Genomic DNA, 9,272 nt, shown 5'->3' on the forward strand with positions numbered 1-9,272 from the left:
TCTGCTTATAAAGGTGTCTCACTCCCATTAGTCCACCAGAAGGAGATAAGAGTTAATATCCCTATGACCAACTATGACCAACTTGTCATTTAATTCTATAAATTAAATTCTACCTTTTCTTTCTAGAATTTCTTATTCTCCTGAAGTTCTCCATTGAAGTAAGGAATTGTTGTTGTTTGTTTTTTTGTTTGTTTACTCAAAAATTAGAAGCCTGGTAGGAGATGTATTATTTGTGTGTTGGCCGGATTTCTGGTGTTTGTGGTTTTTCTTTTTCATTGCTGTTTTGCTTTGTTTTGCTTTTCATCTGGCAGAAAAAGAGTTAGTTCAAAATGGGTTGGTCTCAAAAAACTAATTGTGGAGTAGGTGGATACAGGAATGTACAGTGGATGTTTTTTACGAGAGCAACTTGCAATGGACACTTAATAGAACTAAGGTCAGAAGGACTGAGGATAAAAAGAAATCTAGAATTCAGCTGGGGCCTTAATACTGTATGAGGTGGGATGCTAAGTTATTACAGTTTTGCTGGGTTATTTGTTTTTTTTTTTTAAGCCATTTTATCTGGGAGGTAGATAAAAGGAGTAAAAAAAAGAAAAAAGAAGAAGACGGCTATGCACAATCCTTCACTTACAAGCTGCTTTTTGAGATTTCCATCCATAATTACCCTGGAATCATGGATGTACTCCAGGGCAGATTAGCATCTGCTAGTGAGAGTTTAGGAGAATTAACCCTGTCATGATTGATTATAGAATGGTCTCTCAAATTCAATCAAATTTGACCGACAATTTTTTTGTTGTTGTTGGAGCAGTGATTTAAGCATGGGTAGAGAGCCAGCAATGCCTGGCTTTTAATCCAGGCTTTCATACTCTTCAGGCTTGACCTATTGCTCCTTCCTGTTGTACTTCTTTTCTTCTCCTTGGCATAGGAATGACACTACTTACCTTTCCTGACATGTGTTGCTATGGTCAATTAAGATTTGTAACCACTCAGAAATCTTTTGCTGAAAGGATATGAGGAATTAAAACTGCTGCTTTTTTGAGCCTTGGATGTACAAACTCTGTGTTTCTCCTCTTTTCAACATTGTGTTATAATTAACATTTCCCTGAGAATTGCTTTAATCTTTTAGACTTACTCAAAAAGCTTGGATCCTTGGTTTCAGTATTCTGACGATATTATGTTAGGCTTTGAGAAGTACTAAGAAGGTAACTTCAAATGTAAATTATTTTGTTGAATGCAATGGAAGAAAAGCTATGTTGCTACACATTCTCTATATTTTAAAAGAAAATATTACACAGCAAAAAGAAATACTTTTCCTAGTTAAGTTAAATTAGGGGCTAATGAGATAAGGGCTGTGTCAGGTAACTTGCAATTTACTACTGCTACATCCTCCTCTTGTATTTTGTCAAAAAATACAGTTATGCTTGGACAATTTCAGTTCGTTTAAAACTTTTATTAGGTCTTTTGCCAGGGGATATATCATTATTTGCAATTTTACCCTGATTATTACAGGGGGTTCATTCATTATTTGGGACTTCAAAATGTTTCTCTGTTTTATCATTCATTAATTGTAGCCCACCCCCAGAGGTGTCAGTCCTTGATGCTATGGAAGCAGAAGCTATCTTTTTGTATCTGTTACTGTGGGCACTTCAGGTGAAGGCTGACAAGTAAGCGTTGCATGCAAATGCGTGAGTGAAGAAGGTGTTACAGGAGGGAGGGAGGGAATATCAAGCAGGGGTGTATAATTCACTGAGCAATTACAAGCCCTCTGTGAGGGCTGAAAGATGAGTCAACACTGTGTACTATTTCCCCCAGCTTTGAAAGGAGCACCTGTGAGCCCTGGCGCCACTCCTGACCAGGTCATGTTTGTCCGGCTGCTACACCATTCATCTTGGAGTTATTTAATCCAGTTTAAAAAAGGAAGTGAAGTGTTTTAACTGGTTTCCTAAGGAAATGAGGTTTAAGCAGTCATTCTACATGCCAAATTTGACAGAACTTTTTGCAAGTCATCATCTGGGATCAGAAGGGACTAAATTATTGTCCACACCAAGCAAAAGCAAGGGAGTTGCCATCAGGATGATCAGTATGTGGAGGGCTGGAGTAATAGCAACAAGTACAATTCTTAGCCAAGTGTGCCAGTAAGCCCAAAATTTTAGGCACAAGTCAGGAGAGCTATGAGTATTTAAGAAGTGAAGGGACATACAGGAGAGAGCTAGAATTATGGTAATCACAGGAAGAATGGGATGAGAAACATAAGGGTACTCTAGAAGATATAGAAAGGACCTAAAACTATTGTGTTGGGGATGATGTAGAAGACCTGAGACAGAAATTTACTAGTTTTCAATTGTTCTACTAATTCTGAAACAATGTGCTTTGCTCTCCTGAGACATTGTGAAAAAATAAGTGAATCAATATTAGTCAATTATGTACCAACATATATAGGGAAAATAAGAGGAAGAACTCAGTGACACCATGGCCAGTTACTAGCAGGAGTGTGGGTTCACAGTGCTTGAGGTTAGTTTCCAAGTTAGAGCAGCACCTGATGCAAACATCCTCTCCATATCTGGAAAACTTAATCAAACTGCAATTTCAGATCTGCCCATCTTAATTGTGCACCTGATCCCTTTTCTCCAAAGCACCATCTGCTACAGTACCAGCATGATGTACACCTCACGGCATTTCAGAAAGAAGAGGAATTTGGCATGAGGTGGTGAGAGGAGATTGGAAAAGAATGCAGGAATGCATAGGGGACCACATGTAAGTCATGTATGATGAAGTACAGAGCCCTGGTGATAGAGGTGGTATAAAGGACAAGCAAGTCAGCACTTCAAGTAGCAGAAATAGTCAACATGAGATAGGTAAAAGAAAGATGAGTATTTCTTGGATTGAGTGGGAGCAGGACAGAGAATACTGACAGTGGAGAAGGGCCTGGATGAGTAATTGAAATGCACTGCTGAACACGGAGAAGCAGCCAGGGAGCAAGCTGGGGACTTCTGTTGTTTTGTTTTCTTGTGGGGTGACAGAAACAAATCTATTCAAGTCAGAGAACATGTTTAAGTGCCTTTTGAATATTTTCCGTTAATGACTCTCCTGGCAGTCCTTCAAAATCCATAAGCTTGTTAGTTTAAAGAGCTTTTTTTTTTTTTTTTTTTTTTTTTTTTTTAACACAGTCTCCTTAATCACTTTCTGTTGTTCTCCTTCATAAAGTAAAGCAAAAAAAGACATGAATAAAAAATCCTTGGCCTCTCTAAAGGGAAAAGGATTTGCCAACTACAGAGGTGGTATATTAATATGAAATACGAACTCTCAGCTGTTTGGAAGTACTGACCATCCTGATAGGACCATTCTACTATACATATTTCTCCAGTTCTGGAAAAATGATAATTATTTATTTCAACCTTGTGTATTTCAAATGCGCAGCACTTTAAGCCATAAAAGCAAGACAGCCTTTTAAGATGGGATGTATTGCTTAATACAAAAGAATGGATAAATTAGGGGTGAAGTCCATGTGCAACCTATTAAATTATCCACGATTTAGACTATGTTCTCAAGTTTTACACACCAAAATGTCTAACCTTAGACATGCAACGTAATCAGCAGGTCCCCAAATGTGTAATAATGTTCTTCATAGGGTTCTTCTTCTTGTTTGCACAGCTGCCAGATGGTGTATGGCATATCCCATTTCACCACATTATTATTATTTCTGTCTAAAGGTTGGTGAGTGCTACAAGCCGGATGGGATATTTCACACTTGAAGCTCGTCTGTGGATTGTATCTGTATATTAACAAAGACTGAATCTTTGCAAAGTCCCAGGCTGTGCAAGAAGTTCTTGTTTATGAAAAATGTAACTTCTTTGGGGCAGATGATCCTAATGCCTGTCCATAAAACTGCTAATAAGCTTAACCCAGTGCCTACCTTTCTCTTCTTTGTGTTCATCCTAACAAACTCCTTCTAATCAAGTTTCCTTTTAAAGTTTCCTCCCCCCCCCCTCCCCCCCCCCAGTAAAAACACAGTAGTCATAGGCATTTTAAGCTTACTCTTGACCCTTCCATCTCTTCATGCTATCCACTTTTTCCTTGACCTCTGAATTCCTTAAATGACCTCTCCATGACTAGCTCTTTCCCATCATCTTGACCTTGTATTTTCTCCAAACTCAGTCTTTTCCTATGTGCTTCTCTGAAAATGCCCTGTCTGCCACTTCTTCCAGCATGTTTCTTCAGTGCATCTTTTGCGGGTGGGCCCTTCATCTTGGCCACATCTATCCCTCCAACCCTTTTGCTAGAGATCAGTTTTCAGTCTTTGAGACCCATTCCTCAGATGTCATCTTTGACATAAACTGCCTTCTTGACTACATCTTGTTCCCAGGAACCCCTGTCTATATTCTCACATTTTTTTCTTTGGTCTTGATTTCCAACTCTTAAGCTTGGCTTGTATGAAATGCTCTTGCTAATATAATACCACTGGCACATCATGCTGGTTACATTAATTTTGTGTTTTCTTTCTATCAGTGGTTCTCCTCTGCAGCCTCTAGCATGTGTATGTTTTTTATGTCCTATGTACTTGGAGACACGTACAGTAGTAAACATGCACTGGATCACAGACTTGAGCCATGTAGCTAAATCTACAGTCCGCTTTTCCTAGGAATAGGAAGAGAATGAATGAGTTGTGAAAATCAGCTTACAGATGTCTGTGTTGTAGCTGTTATGATCTTAGGGAATTCACTTTTCATCTCTACACATTTTGTCATTCTCATGCATAGCTGAGAGAACATTAATTGTCAATACTAAGCACAATTGTGCCCTACAAGTTGCTTCCACAGAACAGTCATAACCATGACAGAAAATCCTAAAAGAAGGAATAAGCAATATTTACAGCTTTTTATAGATGATTTTCACAGTCTTTCCCTGGTGTGTGTGTGCACCCGCTCTTGCTTTCATAGTCAGAAGCATTCTTGGAAAAGGTGATTTCTGAGTGACAGGAATACCCCAGCTGTTTCTTTATTATGGCATTTGTCACTAGGGAGTCAAAAGTTGGACTCCACAATAAAGCAATCAATTGCATAGAATTTGGCCAATTCTAATGGGAAAGGAAGACAGCGTCTATTAAAATAGCTATTCAGTAGACAGTATTTTGGAGGACAAAAAAGTTTTCATAATGTACATTTCTCAGTTTTTTCATGATCACTGGTACTGTTTGGCCACCAGCTAAAAACAACAGCTTTTCCAAAGAATTAGAAAATAACAACATGTCTTAGACTGGACAACCATCTTTCCAGTAAGAAAAGAAACAAAAAATGGATTCAGTATTAGAATGGGCTGAGGCTCATCTATCAGCATATCAGGCTGATTTCACCCATCTTCAATTTCTTATACAGATGCATGTCACAGCTGCCATTAAGTTAAGAGCATCTTACTTCATCTGCTTCTTGTCATCAAATTTCAATAATTCTCCAAAGACAGGTATCTCATTTGCATCCTATGGAATGAAAAAGCACAGGATTCCTTGCAAAACAAGTAGTAATTGTTTTTAATAGCATATATACTGACACATATGCAATGAAATGGGAACACTCTTTACACTTTTTTGTAGTTTTAGAGTTTGGGCTCATTTTTCATCTGGTGTCAATTCTATTAACTTCAAAGTCATTCCAGCAATTCCCATGGGATTAGCCTTTAACTTCACATGTTGCGTCCTCTTCTGTGTTTATACAAGTGACAGGACTGTACAGTCTGTGCCTCATACTATGTGGTAGAATTTGGTAATCAAATAATCAAAAGCGTGGACTTTTCCCATCTTCCCAGTACATCCAGTAAGTTCAGTAAGTATTCCCAAATTTTTAGTTAACTAGGACAAAGTATTTAAACACAGTTCCTTAACCTGATCCATAATTAAACTTCCCCAAAAGCTGAATTTAAATTTGGAGGAAAATAGATGGCTTTGCATCAAAGCAAAAACTTTTCTTGGTAGTATGATTGTTTCCTTAGCTGTCTAGGTGCAGATGTGTGCGTCCACTCCAGGCACTCTGAGAGTTGTAGTGATCCTGGGCAAGGCTAGGAGACAATTTAATGTGTACAGTAGAAGATAACATTAAATAATGCAGCAAATACTGGGGAAAAAAAAAGAAAAAAAGAAAAAAAAAAAAGGCAGAAGCAAAAGTCTTCAGTTTTGTTTCTTCTTTGGTCATATGCTAGTACCAAATCTGGTAATGCCACCATCTAATGCACACATCTATTTCCAGCCAGCTCCAACATACCCACCTCAGGATGCAGCCAATCCCACCATCCAAGCTGGTGACACCTCTGGGAAAATTTGTGTAAGACAGTGCAACATTTTGCATGGGAGTGAGGGGAAAAAGAAAATGTAAGAACATCAAGAAAAAAATTGCAAACATCAGATTCAGAAAAGAAGGAGGGGGAGGAGATGCTGCAGTCCGTGGAGAGTAACTATAATGTCCTCTTGAGGAGGGGGAGTGAGAGAGTGGCTGAATGGGTGTCTGTCAGACAGCGAAGGTCAGCCTATCACAGCTGGAAAAGACAGTTTGGTTCTGCTTTGCCTCTTTTCCTTTGGTATCACCAAATTGTCATGTCGTACTAGCAGGAGAAACAAAAGAGGTACATATCAATAGTGATTGAGCTACCTGGATCTCACATGCTGTGAATTTAAACTAAAATAAAACTTGACCTCTGGATTATGTGGGGGAAAAAAAAAAGGCAAGCACAAATTAAAAGCACAAATTATCCCCAAGTACCATTTTGGCTTATCTTGTAGTGCATTAGTACTAAAATGCAGTCAGAACAGACACAAATTGATTCATATTGTGTTTTATTTCCCCCCAGTCAATAAGACTTATATTCATTAAAGAACTATTACAATGGCTTTCAGATATTTTACAGCAAACCTATTTCTTCTGGGTCAGTATCCAAGCTTTAATTTAAGATCAGAGGAAGAAAAGAAGTTTTATGTTGATGGATCTTTAAAAGGGACATCCACCTGAACCCTGTTCAAGAGAAAAATTCATAGACTTAAGCGTGTTATTGATCATTTTTGCATCACAGGAAAAACTTGGAACTCTTCTTGGACCCTTAGAGTGTGGGCAGGGGATGGCTGTAAGGCCAGGAATGAAATCTGTCTGGCACTTTTGATTTTATTTTTTTTCCTTGCAGTTGAATTGTAACTCCTAGTTCAAATGCTTGCAGTTATAGCTCTCTACAGATCGAAGCCAAATTTGCAATTACTTTTTTCTGCTTGTATACTTTCTAGTTAATGTTTTTTTCAGTTAGAAAATGCTCTGTCAATAAATCAAAACTCCCTATTGGAATGTGGGGCTCCTGGGGATGTTCTGTTAGCTGTCCTGGAGGAGGGAACCTGCAAGCAAAATTTTATGGGTGGAATCTGCAAGCAGAATTTTAGGAGGAGGATCAAAAACACTACCACCAGGTATTGGAAAATATCTGATGTAACAGAATTGGAATACTTAGTAGTATCACTATTTATTTATTCAGTTAGTTAGTTAAAGTATTTTGAAAAATTTACATGGCATTGCTCATCATAAAAAGAAAAAGAACTTTTCTTGACCATGGATGTTACTCTGGAGAAGATTGGAAAGGTGGTAGATAATTTTGAGTATGAACATATGTATGTGTGGCTATCACATTACTTGTAGGAATGGATTATTGAAGTTTCTTTTTTTTTTTTAAATTACTATTTATCTCACTTGTGCTTGAATATAATTTGATAATTTTGACTACTCATTTCTGGACTAAGGTTGTGAGGATTTAATCTATTAATCTATTTTTGATTTTTTTTTCTTTTTCTTTAAATAGAAGATATTTCTTCAGAAATGCAGATCTGTGATTTTCAGGGTTCTCAACCCAAACTTCATTAATTTGTAGTCAGAAGACTGTGTCAGAATAACTTTTTCAACAATTGCTATCAGAAAGCACTACAACTAGAAGTGATGCAAAAAGTGGAACTGATGTGTGAGATGATTCTTTGCACAAGAAAAGAGAATCGTTTTCTTTGTGATACAGAAATTTTCTAAAATGGTTGCGATATACCATTTAATGTAGTGAAGATCTCAAAAAGTGTTCCCTCTTTTCAGTATGGCTGTGAAATGAATTGTATAGGATATTCAGCTGGTGTCTTCCTACCACAGTCACACAATCAAATTAATACCTTTCAGATTTGAAAAAAAGGAAAAATCAGTTTTAGAACTTCTCTCATAACTTGTTTTTATTGGCAAATCTGATGTCCTAATCAATATCTTTCACATGCAAGTTCAAATGTGAATTGCATGAACAGTCTATGGATATACCTAAACAAAAAATTCCATCGTTAATGGGTTGGTTAGGTGATTTTTGAACTAGCATACCCTGCTGAAACTAAGTTTGAAGCTGTTCTTTCACTTTCTGGGAGTATTAAAAATGTCAATACTTTCCAAACAGGTTGAAACAAACTTTAAAAAGATTTTAAAACAACAACAACAACAACAACAAAAGAAAAGGGTTATTATTAACTTATTGCTGCTTCAGTGCAATTAGACATTTGTGACTGCAAATGAACTTCAGAGAGAAAACTTGATTTACTGAAAAACTACATAATCAACTACCTAGTGCATTTATTTTTAAGGAAAAAGGCTTTAAGAAAATGTTACTGTTCAGAGAAAGATATATTTACTTGGAAAGATTATTTAAGAGTTGAAAAATACTTTCTAAAATTTGTATTTGATTTCTATATCAGGAATGTTTATAACTGGTATAGGGGGTATGAATAATAGCATTTGTGACACAAGGATGTTTTTACATCTTATAGTTATTGAGAAATGTTACTGTAAAGTACAGATCTAAGCTTCAAGGATAAGCACTATAGAAACTTGTAAAAATGAATCAAGACAAAAAAACATAAAACATCGTTTATTTTTCATTTGACATTTGGATATCAAAGACATGGTACTTCTGCTGAACCTTGAATGGTACAGAAAAAGGGAGCAGAGCTCTAGCCTGCTGTGCTGGACAAGATGGTATTCACAGATCAGAAATAATGTATTTTCTTCCTGTCTCCAGGATTATAATATTTCAGAGAACTATGGCCAATAAGTGTCTGAAAATAATCAGTTCTTGAAGACAGAGAACTCAACGTAATCTGTACTGTGAATATCTGTAACAATACTACTTCAATTCTCTCCTTCTGGTTACAGTTTGGGTGGGATTATTTTTTCCCCTCCTCTTTTTTATGTTTAAAACACTGCTTACATTAAAAAAAAAAAAAAAAAAAAAAA

At 36.9% G+C, this 9,272-nt stretch overlaps 1 long non-coding RNA gene across 1 annotated transcript in view; it reads left to right on the plus strand.

Moving 5' to 3' along the window:
* LOC118160962 overlaps positions 1-9,272 on the plus strand; it is a 111,704-nt gene that overhangs the window by 88,657 nt on the left and 13,775 nt on the right. The gene's annotated exons all lie outside the window — the stretch shown is intronic.

Source organism: Oxyura jamaicensis, chromosome 1 (assembly GCF_011077185.1).
Source record: "Oxyura jamaicensis isolate SHBP4307 breed ruddy duck chromosome 1, BPBGC_Ojam_1.0, whole genome shotgun sequence".
NCBI lineage: Eukaryota > Metazoa > Chordata > Aves > Anseriformes > Anatidae > Oxyura > Oxyura jamaicensis.